The sequence below is a fragment of the Octodon degus genome, unplaced genomic scaffold (genome assembly GCF_000260255.1).
Source record: "Octodon degus isolate 3935 unplaced genomic scaffold, OctDeg1.0 scaffold00037, whole genome shotgun sequence".
Classification (NCBI taxonomy): Eukaryota; Metazoa; Chordata; class Mammalia; order Rodentia; family Octodontidae; genus Octodon; species Octodon degus.
The window spans coordinates 11,290,089-11,302,383 of NW_004524613.1; positions in this window are offsets into that span (position 1 = coordinate 11,290,089).

The following is a 12,295-nucleotide window of genomic DNA, read 5'->3' on the forward strand; positions in this document are numbered from 1 at the left end:
ATGGACATTTAAGATAACATACACTTCACAGATGAAGAAATACAAATGGCAAATAAATACATAAAAAAAAAGTTCAGTATCATTGGTCATTCAGGAGACACAGATTAAAGCAGCACTGAGATTCCATCCCACCCCAGAAAAAGTGGCTATCATCATAAAGTCAACCAGTAACAAATGCTGCAAGGATTATGGGGAAAAAGAAATCCTTTTCCATTGTTGGTGGGAGTTCAGACTGTTATAACTACTATGGAAATCAGTGTGGACATTCGTCAAAAACCTAGGTTTGGAAGTACCATTCAAGCCAGATAGTTCCTTCCTGGGTATTTTTTCAGGACTAAAAACATCATACTTCAGAGATTTATGTGCACCCATTTTTATAACAGTGCAATTTTTCATAGCTAAATCTTGGTAGCAACCCAAATACCCATCAACTGAGGTATAGATAGAGAAGATGTGGTATTTTTATACAAGGGAGTATTATTTTTCAGTACTGGGGCTCAAACTGAGTACCTTACACTTGCCAGGCAAGAGCTTGTTCTACTGAGCTATCTCCCTGGCCCTACAATGGAATATTATTCAGGTACAAAGAAGATAAATTTGAGGCTTTTATCAGTAAATAGATGCAACTAGAGACTGTACTGATATGTGAAATACATCAGACCTGAATGTGCAAACATCATATTGTCTCCCTACTGTGGGAACCTTTAAGAGTAAATAAAATCTTAAAGGCTCAATAGATACAATGAAAAGGAAATGAATCTGTCCAAAAGAAAGGAATTGCTGAGATGAGCAGAAGGGTAGAAGGGGGGAGACGTACATGCATTGATATAGGCAGGAAGGCTTGGATAATTTTGCTGTGGATTCCCGCTGGTCTATGGAAAAGAGCAATTAATGTTTAAACTTTTTTTGTCTTCTTTTTTCATTTGTCCCCACTTTCTCTCTTCTTTATTTCTTATAACTTTTTTTCTCTTCTCTTTTTCCAATTTTGCATGCATATGTGTGGTAGTCTGGACCGCTAAAGTAAGACAACACTATGCAATACAATGAATACTGGCAAATTCATATTATTTTGTTTAGTGAAATTCTGTATCATTTCTGATTTTCATTATGATTGTGCATTCTCTTTAAAAATAAAATAAATGAAAGGAAAGACAAAATATGGTATATTCATATAGTGAAACACTATTCCACAATGAAAAGGAACCAAGTAAAAATTGATACATGTTGCACCACGGCTGAACCTTAAAATCATGCTGATAGAAAGGAAAGAGGCCATGCAGTAGAGGCCACGTATTACAATAAGCACTTAAATGAATTGTCAAGATTATCCAAATCCATATAAGACAGGAAATTGATTAGCATTTGCCTAGGATGGAGGGTAAATCAGAAATGGAAGCACGAGTGAGAAAAAGAAATGACCATTCGTGGGCATGGAGTTTCCTTTGGAAGTGATGAAAGTTCCAAAGTTGGCAGGAATGAAGAAGGTGTACAACTCTCATATACTAAAGAGCAATCAGTTATACATGTCGAATGTGTGAAATATATGATATCTGATTTGTATCTCAATAAACTGGGTTTTTAAGATGCGAGCATGAACTAGAAGCCATGGGGACGAACTGAAATCTCTGTCCACGCATGTTTCTTATGACCGTGGTGATGAGGGAATTGTGTGCCACTTCAGTCTTTTTACTATGTGAAACAAACATGCCGGGCCCTGGAGTCAGAGAAGCTAAAGGAGAATCATAGGCAGATGCATGGACCAACCCCAGCCGCTGCTTAATCCCAACCACATAAGTCAGCAGATCACCAACAACATATGTACTAAAAAGCGGCAGCCACTTCCCTGCTTCCCTCCCAGTCACACAAGGACCTACTTTCTGGCTCTTTCTAGCTGGAAATGCAAAAGGAAACAATTTGGAAAGTGTGGTCTTTACCAGCCAGATTAACACATTACAAAACCATCACAATACAGATTCTACCATTGAGAGCATTGAAGGCAGTAACAGACATTCCTCAGTGGGAATCTACAGAATCTTAAAAATAAAATACTCCAAACTAATCTTTGGGGAAATAATCTGGTGGCACAGGAAAACAGTTATAAAGGGTGGTTACATAAGTGGGAGTGAAAATCCACAATGGAGAAAGAGAAGAGGTGAAGGTGGATCAGTCCTATTCTTCTTGTAACATGAAGATTGTGTTGATATTGTCAAGATAAGAGATGAGGAGAAGAGAGACATGAAACGTTACGATGAATTCTTAAAATGCCAAGATCAGACAGGTTGTGTTACTATTAGCAAAGACAAAAATCCAAGGAAAGGTTTGAGCGAAGCAATGAAACTGTAGGTGCTGCTGGAGGCTGCCAGTGATGATGTAACCCAGCTGGAAGTGGTAAGCAGGAAAAGAAGCTGGAATCTCTGAATCAGCCCCCATGGTGGGCATGGGTCAGTGGTGCAGATCACCAACAGGGAAAGAAGACAGAGAGAGTAGAAGAGGTTCATCGAAAGCCTGAGAAGAGCACTTGGCAATGCAGCAGCAAAACTGAAGTGTTAGTCATCCCAGAAATGAGACAGTGATGTTTCAAGGTTAGTTATGCAATTATTTCCAAAACTGAAGGCAGAACAACTTCAGAGCTGTGGTCATAGCACCAAACAGTTTGGAACCAATAAGTGCTGTAGGGTAAGTGGAAATCTTGGTCAAATTTTTCATTACAGAGTTGATCTCCCAGGTTCACAAATACAGAGTGTATGAGGTGAGCAAGGAAAGGCATACGTCACTCCACAAACAGAGGTAAATACATCCTAGGAGATAATGCTGATGCACTCAGTAGCCCTGCTTTCCCCGTAGAAGACATTTGAAGGCTATTTGATCAAGCATCCAGAACTAATTTCTAGCAGCGAAGATGGCAGCAACTTTAAAGACTTGACAAAAATAGAAGTAGCAAGAGGGACAGATGTGCTAAGCATCTTAAGAAGTTACAAGGGAACCTGGCATGGTGGTACACACCTGTAATCCCAGCATTAGAGAGGCTGAGATAGGAAGATTGCTTTGAGTTTGAGACCAGCCTGGGGGCTACAAAAGTAAGCACAAGGCCAGCCCAAACTACATAGCAAGACTGTGTCTCAAAAGAAAAAAAAGTTGTGTGGTGGGTTTATAGAATAAAGGATTTGGGGGCAAAAATCAGAATGAATGAAACTCTACCAAAAGCCAAGATACTGTGATCACACTCTAGAGAAACACTGGATCCACTAAGGAAACTGCTGAGGTTGGAAAGGTGAGTATCCCTGGGAAAATACCTGGCTCCATGGGACTCTTGCCTGTGATTGGTATCCGTCTGGATGGTACCACTCACCCACCAGGCAAGGGAGCTGGAGGTCTTCTTTCCCTCAAGCATAGGCCAATGATTGCTGAGGAAATCATTCTTTCATGGAAATCCCTGATTCTGGTTCCCTCTATTTGCCTAGAACTGATATGTTAATTGTTTTTCATCCTTTTCATTTCTCAAAGCTAATTACCATCTGAAGGTGCCAACTCAGGCAAATCACTCTGCCTCCCTGTACTTGTGGGGTTGGCGGTAGGGAGGGATACACATGTACACATGCTGTGATCACCTGCAACTATTCTTTTTGATCAATAGTAAAATTTTTAAACTCTTAACACTACATGTGATTACAGCTAAGAGCCACCTCCAGTGTAGAACAAACACAAATAAGAGTCCACACACACCTAGCAAATCTCTTCATGGTCATATCTAAGGTAGAAATATCCACATTTTTTAAGTTTACGATGTACTTAGTGTCTCATGTATCATGACATGGAAATGAGACCAAACCAAAAAAACAAATGTTCTCTTTAATTTGTAGTTAGATTCAAACAACTTAGTTAATATTTATGTCTTAACAACTTAGCAACTACTTTTAAAAAAAGATCATATAAATTCAAAGGAAGTCTCCCGTCACCTGCATTATCTGTCTTCCCTCTGTCGCTGTTCTTCACCACTTTACCTGAATCATCCTCCCAGGACTTTCCTGTACATAGCTCCTGTCTTATGACTCAGCCCTCCTGCCCTGCCTGCCCTGCCTTCCCTCTACTTTCTCCAGAGAACCATTCACTCCTTCCTTTGTGCTTCCAAAGGGCTCTGCTCATGTCAACACAGAGCATCACAGTTATTCCCTGGTGATAGACTGTGTCCCTTAAAGTGAAGGAGTATGTTTAATTCATAGCCCTTTTCTCAGCTCGTAATGGGGTCTGCCACCTCTTAGGTGCTTTCTACATGTTTATGTATTGAATGAATGATCCATGTCACCGAACTCACCAAACAACTTTGAAGTGAAAATTGAAGAGAGCTGTAGGTGCCAGCCTACATATATATGCACAGCCATGTGCATGTATGCAAGTCAACACACAAATACATTTATATGCATGTTGATATAAGCATCTGCCTATCTCCCAACTGCCCAGACAGTGCTTCTTATCCTTTCTGTGGAAGAAATGGAGAGAAACTAAGTAAAGATCACACAGCTGTTATGTAGCAGAATTAGGTTTCAAGCTCACATAAATTAACTCAAAGGTCATGTTTTTGGTCAACATGACTCCTGATTCTCAATTCTCCTGGCCAAAGGTTTTATGGATGTATATACAATTAGGAAGGCTTTCCTCAAAATCAGTGAAGTATCATGCAGAATTTCACCTCATTCTCACTCCTGCTACCCAGTACAACCTTAGAGTGCTGCAATTATTTTTTTTGAAGCTTAGATACTAGAATTTTATTTTTCATGTAAACAAAACATGCTTATAAATAAAGTACTGTGTGATAGAGTGCTACAATTATAACATGCGAATTCACTAAATTCAGCAAAGGAGCAAGCATCATCCTGATCTGTACCAGGGTCCTGATCCTAATGTAACACAGCCTGTCTCTGTCTGAGAAGGAGGGGCAGTGGCATTGAGGGAGCTGGAGAAGCATGACATGGGATAGAGCAATTTATGCTATGAGGGAGTCACAAAGACCTCAGAGGAGTGAGATACTGGGCCCTGAAAAAGAGGTTCCCAGTTCAAACACCCAAGTACAACTCATTCCAGAAAAAGCACGCAAATCCTAAGCAATGCATCTGCTGCTGAGGCAGCACCACATTGGTGGAGAGCAGCTCAGGAGTCCTCTCAGATCTGCCCCAGCCTCCAGTGAGCCTCTCTACAGCCCCGTGCCTCAGTTTCCCTCACTGTGCATGTTTTGTCGTACTTGCTTGCTACACTAGGTTATTCTTAGCCCCAAACCCTCATACAGCCTGAATAGATTCTAACTTATGATTAAGGATTTGTAATAGTCCTCCTAAAATGAGAAAAAGCATAGAATTTAAAGTATAAGCCATTATTTCAATAAATGAGAAAATAACCTAGAGGCCTAAGGGACGAGGCCAATGGCTACAGAACCACAGGCTGTCTTCCAGCCCTGAGCCATCATCGTCCTTCTGTAACAGCAGAGCAGCAGCAACACTCAGAATGCTTCCCGCTGCTCCTTATACTCCCAAATGATCACCTCCATGAGTAAAGTCAAACATCGGCCAGCGCCTATCATGAGCTCACAACTGTGCTAGAACTGAAACGAGACCTGCATTGCCTTATTTTATCTTCTTAACAACACTATAAAGACAAGACTATCATCCCAGTTTCCCACTTGGAAAACCACCCCAAGAAGTTAGGGCATATAGCAAAAGTCAGTTGAAAATCCAGATTCATATTATCTACATGTAATCTTCTTCTGCTATGTCACAGAATATGAAGTACTCCTGGTTGCCTGCTGCCAAAAGCTTTAGAATAACAGCACATGTGCTAGGACTAGCAGGTAACAGAGTAAGAAAGAAGTCAATGATATGAGACGTTGAGTAAGACCTGGAACCTGAAGATTTTAGTACTTCAAAGATTTTTTCTAACACATCTGTCCTCTGTTTAAAACTACAGCATATAAGCTCTCCTAAAGTTTAACTGACTTTAAAACTGGGAGACTGTGTCATTTATTTTCTACTCCTTCTTGTTCTCACCTTGCCTTTCTCAGCTGTTGATGTTCTCTCACCTTCCTTCAAGTTTACTCCAGGCAATGACTCCACTGTGGATGAATGGTGAAGTGGGAAGCTCCTTGGTTCTTCTGAGGATGGAATAAAGGAGGCTGAGCATTGCACTGACAACCAAAGTCTGCTGACCAACCACTCAAGGCTGCAGCAGTGGGAACAGTTCAGGCCCTCTGAGAAACAACAAACAAGATGGAGTTAGATCAAATAGGTAAAAAAAAAAAAAAAAAAAAAAAAAAAAAAAAAAAAAAAACCTGCAAAGAACCAGAGAGAGAGAGAGAGAGAGAGAGAGAGAGAGAGAGAGAGAGAGAGAGAGCAGAGGATGAGAGAGAAGCTTGTGACTGTGATGTACATCTGACTCCTGTGAAGTGAGAGAGGGAAGGAAAAAGTGGCTCTCAAATTTGAGAATCTGTAGTCTGCTCCCACTCCTCCCAGAGGCACTTTCTATAGTAACAGATTTACAAGTACCACACTACGATCTTCTCCAAAACCTTTTGCTAACCTAACAGAGCCCTGAACTTTGCATGGATGACTTGAATATCTGGGAAAAATGGTTGTGTTCTGCAGTGTGACATCTCCATATATCATACGTTAGCCTCTATTGTAATGTCCTTGGAGAGTTCTCATGTGGCAAGAGTACATGCAAACCCACTGAGCACTAGGTGTCATGTGGTGTCCCAGTGCACATATGCACAGCCCCTGCATTCACAGGATGAATACTTTAGTGGTAAGGCATTCTGAGGAAATGGACAAATACTCTTTCTGCAGAGAGCAGAAAGCACAGAAACATAGAAGGCTGAGAAGGCTCGCAGGTGATCTGTCCATTAAAATCTAATTCAAATTGGGCTCAATGGGGTCCGACTGAATGGCCTCTTGGAGTTGTATCTTCTTCTCTTTCTGTATTCATCTGAGGTCATTTGAGCCTAAATGTTTCTCTTACCTACATTACTCCTATTTTGCTAATGAGCCAATTAAAACTACAACTTTGGTAGTCTCTTTCCCAAGATTTTAGCAATTGAGTAATCAACCAGTCCTCCGCAGGACTTCATGCCACCTCAGCCAAGTTCATACTTTGGGTTTTTTATTAGCAATGTCTCACTTTCTAGTATCAAGTACTCTATCTTTGGGGATGACTTCAGTTTTAAATAATAATAATAAAAATATTAACCCAGAGTGTTTTTTTTTCTATAAGCTAATATTTGGGTGAATAATGAAGGTTTTGATGTCTGACTCAACAGGTCACCAATCTGGTCTTTTCCACCTCTGTTCTGTTTCCCGTGATGTTTACTTCAGCCTCAGATAGGTGCAGTCCATGGTTTTGAGGTGGCTTCTGCAGCCTGCCAAAGTCGCATGCTTCTGGGCCACACCAAGAGGTAGGGGGAAAGGGTTACTACAAAAAGTTCTTTGATAAAAACAAAGGCTAACTGCAGAAACTTCTGCAAGAAATCCCTCTACATTTCACTGGTCCAGAATGAGACCATGTGTTTTGTCCTAAACCAGTCACAGTGGCCATACAGTTTTTTGTTTGTTTGTTTGTTTGTTTTACTAGCTAGAACCATGTGCCAATGTTCATCCTTCTTCTTTAAAAAACAATGCAAGGATTTGGATAGGAAAGGTATTTATCTGAATTAAAAGATGTTGGAATTTTATGAACTGGACTTTGAAGAAGTACGATCAGTTTCCCCTATAATGGCGAAGATGGTGATGATGACAGCAAACTTTTATAGTCTGCTGCGCAGAAGGACTGGACAAGAGTTTATGCTCACTAGAGTAGGCATATGCCTGCTCATAGCATGTTCTTGAGAAATCCAACCAGAGAAGCAGGAGCCTGGTCTTTCTGCACAATTCCAGCCGAAACATAATGGTTCTTTTTTATTATTTTTTATTCTCTTTTTTAAAAAAATTAAAGAAAAAAAACATAACCAGTCTTAATTGCATCTTCTCCCAGACCTTTCTCTATCGCTAAGGACCTTTTTCTACTGTTAAGTTGGCTGTCACCACGGGGCAGACGTAATTACTGAATTTAGGCAAGCTCTTGAACAGACCCCAAAGGTCTTTTTACTTAAGCAGAAATCATTTGTTCTAATGGCTCAACTCATCACCTCCTGACCTTGGAACTCAATTAATTTCATATAAGAACTAAGTGTCTCTGACCCTGTTGTCGGAGAAATTCCCATTAAAATGGTTATCGCCTCTCTCACTAGGGACCTAACCTGAAACCAGCTGGAGGGACTCTGTTCACCTGGCAATGAAGGCAGGAAAACTGGGTTTACAAAAGTAGTTGTGGAAGAAACAAAAAATAAGTCCCACCTGAGCCAAGATAGCCTTCTCTGATGGGAACTGTCACCATGCTCAAGAAAGCCATCAATTAACTGAAGAGCCTGGAATTCTCTATCTCCACCTCCTTGGCTGATCTGGCTGTTCATTATCTTTCAACACTGGCCTCAGTTGCTATTACTTTAGGAAGCCTTCTGAGCTCTTCTCCCAATTTTAGATTTTCTAATGATCCCCATACTCATAACTCTTTTTATCATGCTAGAAAAATGGCTTGACTGTGTCTCTTTGTTCACCACTAGATTATAGATGCACAAGAGTATCAGCAGACTCCAGGGTTTTGTTCTACTATGTCTTTAACCTCTTTACATGCACAGTAATTACCATGGAATGCAGGGAAGGAGAGTGTTGAATAGTTAGATGCCCTAGAGAGGAGGGTCTTGTTTGTTGTCTGCCCACAGCTCTATCAGCCTCCTCACAGAATCTTCTTGACATGAATTTGGTGCTATCTGCTTTCCAAGGCTGGAAGTCTCGATGGTGATGAGGTACTGTTTCCTGTGTCTTCTCTAACTACAGAATCCAGGAGGGCTCATGGGAGTGACTGCTAGAAGAAACTTGGAGGGAAAGGTGCTACTTCCAAAGCTGACAAGGAAAGCCAATCAATCTACTCTTGGATATGTGCAGTACAGGTGGGTCACTGCCCGCCAGCCCCCTCTCTGAGGGAGCACTTGCTGTCCACCATTCATAGAGGGTGAGACATGGGAGAGGGAGAGAAATGGCATTCCAAACTCAATTACAGAAACCCTGGCTTAAGCAAAAGTGAAAGAGCATATTAATGGAGAACATCCTAGAATTTCAGTGTGTTGCATTGTGAGTCTGCCAGATAGAGCAATCACATTAGGAAACTCGGGATTTTTCCCCCAAAATTAGTAATCAGATAAATTTTTATTTCTTTTATTTTGTTTTTGAAGCAATAGTCCAATTTAATGAATTGTTGCCCTGTGGAATAGTATCTCTAGGAATCATTGAGGCATAAGATAAGTTTGTTATTTTATATATAATATGCATGGACTGATGCTTAGTTTATACTGTATAACTGCTTCCAACTCAGGTTACCTACAGTCCAATGCTTACTCCTCCTACACTTACAGAGAGGACAGAGAACAGGTGCACTATCTGGTGGGTAGACTAGAGCACTAAGCACCAACTGCCACATGTCTTCTGTCTACACTGGGATCTACCTCAATGTCACCCAGCCCCACAGAAGAGCTTCTAGAGGAAGAAACAGATTTACCTCAGCCCATCAATTGGGAAACAAAGACCAGCCCCAGGGCTGTGATTCGCCAAGTGGTCCAGGTTGCCCGGTTTGTTGGAAATGGAGAACCTCTTCTTTCATGGGTTGTATCTGAGGAAGCTCTGCCAGACCAAGGAGACTGCTCAGGTGGGAACTAATGTTATAAGTGGCAGCTGTCAACATCTCCACTGCCAGCACCTTTACTCTAATCCATCACAGCTGGTGATGCACCTTGTATTGTATCCACTTTAGGACCAGCTAAGAATCCCCTGTCCTTCAGCATTCCAGTGACTCTAAGAGGGAGAAAATCAACACAGTAATGTCAAGCAAGGAGAGGAAAAAAAAAAAGCTGTTTTCTCAGCAGCCATACCTGCCTCCCTAAGCTCTCTAGTTCGCATGCTTCCCTTCTCAGTGAGCTGAGACACCAGCCCCATAAAAGGGTTTGGTTTCACAGGAAATCCACCCTGAAGAAAATTCTCTGACTCCCAGGACAGGAACGTTCCAGTGCCGGTTCTTGCCCATGGATCACCCTTAAGACTGCAAAAACCTACTTTCTGACTGCAGTTCTCACAACAGAAGTGCATTACTGAAGTGACCCAACCTTTGATTCTGACCTTAAAAATCCAGGCAGCTCATTCCAGTAATTAGTTAAAATATGAGCAAGTTTCTTTCCAGGCTAGTTTTTCCTCATGTCTTTCCTCTTCTTAAACAATATAAGGTCCCCCTCTCAGCTTGGTGGGTGAGCTGGAGCACTAAGCATCAATTACCATGTGTTGATGGTAATTCTGTTCCCCATTATTAGCAATGATGATAATTACATGCTAATGAGTTGGGTGATGAACTCAGTACTTTGCATAGATAATCTCACATAATCCTCATGATAACCTCATAGGACATATATATATATATATATATATATATATATATATATATATATTTTTTCAAAGAAGAAGACATCAAAAGTCCAAGAAGTCTCCAAAAAATACCCAACATGATACTAACAAGAAGATATACAGTCAAGATTTACACTGACATTTTTGATACCCAATACTCTTAATTGCTGTCATATATTTTTTGTATTTTCTATTTTAATGCAAAATTAATTTTATAAAATATTGGGCTTAAATGTAGTATTTTCTATGTACACCTATGCTGATCATACCCATCTGGCCCTATTCCCTTCCCAACAGTCCCCTCATTATTATACTATTTCTGATTTCTGTACAGAGGCTAACAGGGTAAGGAGATGAGAGACCCACAGGAAAACCTAGAAATATCATCCCATCATTCACTTCCGCTGTGTAAGTCCTTACCCAGTCTTATTTTTCAAGTCAGAAGAAACACTAAGGTCAGTTCTAAAGCTAAAGTTATCACTAGGGGACAGCCAGTCTCAAAAGAGATGGATGAGTTTTCAAGACATGAACTTTTCTTGGAAGTGACCATAATTGATGAGCATTTGCTTTATTTATTTTTTTTTTAAATTTTATGTATTTATTTGTGTGTGTGCGTGTGTGTGTGTGTGTGTGTGTGTGTGTGTGTGTGTATGGCCAGCTCAGCCCACCAGGGGGCGGGGCTGGCTGGCATGTGGTGCTGGGGGATTGAACCATGGTCCCTGTGCTTTGCTGAACTTGTTCCAAGTAGGTGCTTTAGACCACTGAGCCATCTCACCAGCCCCAGCATTTGCTTTAAAAAGAAAAATCTTTTATTTATTTATCTGTGTGGTACAGAGTCTTGCTATGCAACTCAGACTCATAGTGATCCTCCTGTCTTCAGCGCTGGGATTACAGGCATGCACCACTATGCCAGGTCTCATTGGCCGGGGGTTGGGGGGGACAGTGCGGCATGTGGTACCCAGGATCAAACCCTGGTCTCTGCACTTGCCCAAACAGGCTCTTAGTCCACTGAGCTATCTAGCTGAGTTAGTACCTAGTTATGAATAACTAGGTACTATTATTCCCATTGTGCAGATCAGGAGCACAAAAGTGAAGTGAAATGCCTTAAATTACTTAGTGCACACCAGAAATGACCTTCAATTCCAATGGCTCAAATGTCTGTTCCCATAGTTACTACACCCTTATACACATAACCACATGGTTTTTCTGCTTGCCTTCCATGGGCCATAAATTCCCTTTTCTGTAGTAACATGATTTCTGGGTCTTAGTTGGTGAGATTGGTGCTAGGAACGATGATATTTACCCTCCTGTCTTCTAGCTATAGGAAACATGTGTTGAATTCCAGCAAGTGACATGTGAAAACAAACATTCTGTGCAATTTGAAGGTTATACCTTTACAGAGAGGGTCTCTAACCCTTAGAGAGCTGGCCTCTATCTCTTTCTGCTGAATAAGATGTAGAGGTGGACACAAACCATTTGGGGATAGATGCATAAGGTTTGTCTTAATTTGTTTCTGTTCCTGTACCACAGACAAGGTAATTTGTAAAGAAATGTTTGTTGTTTTTGTTTTTTTTTTTTTTAAAGAAACCAAAAAGTGGGCTGAGGAGATGACATGGCAGCATAAGTGCCTATTTGGCAAGCACAAGGCCCCAAACTCAGTCCCTGGTACCATATGGCATGCTGGCCCAAGAACAAGATGTGGTGGCATATGCCTGTAATCCCAGTGCCAGGGAAGCTGAGACAGGAGGGTCCAAACTGCATAGCAAGACCCT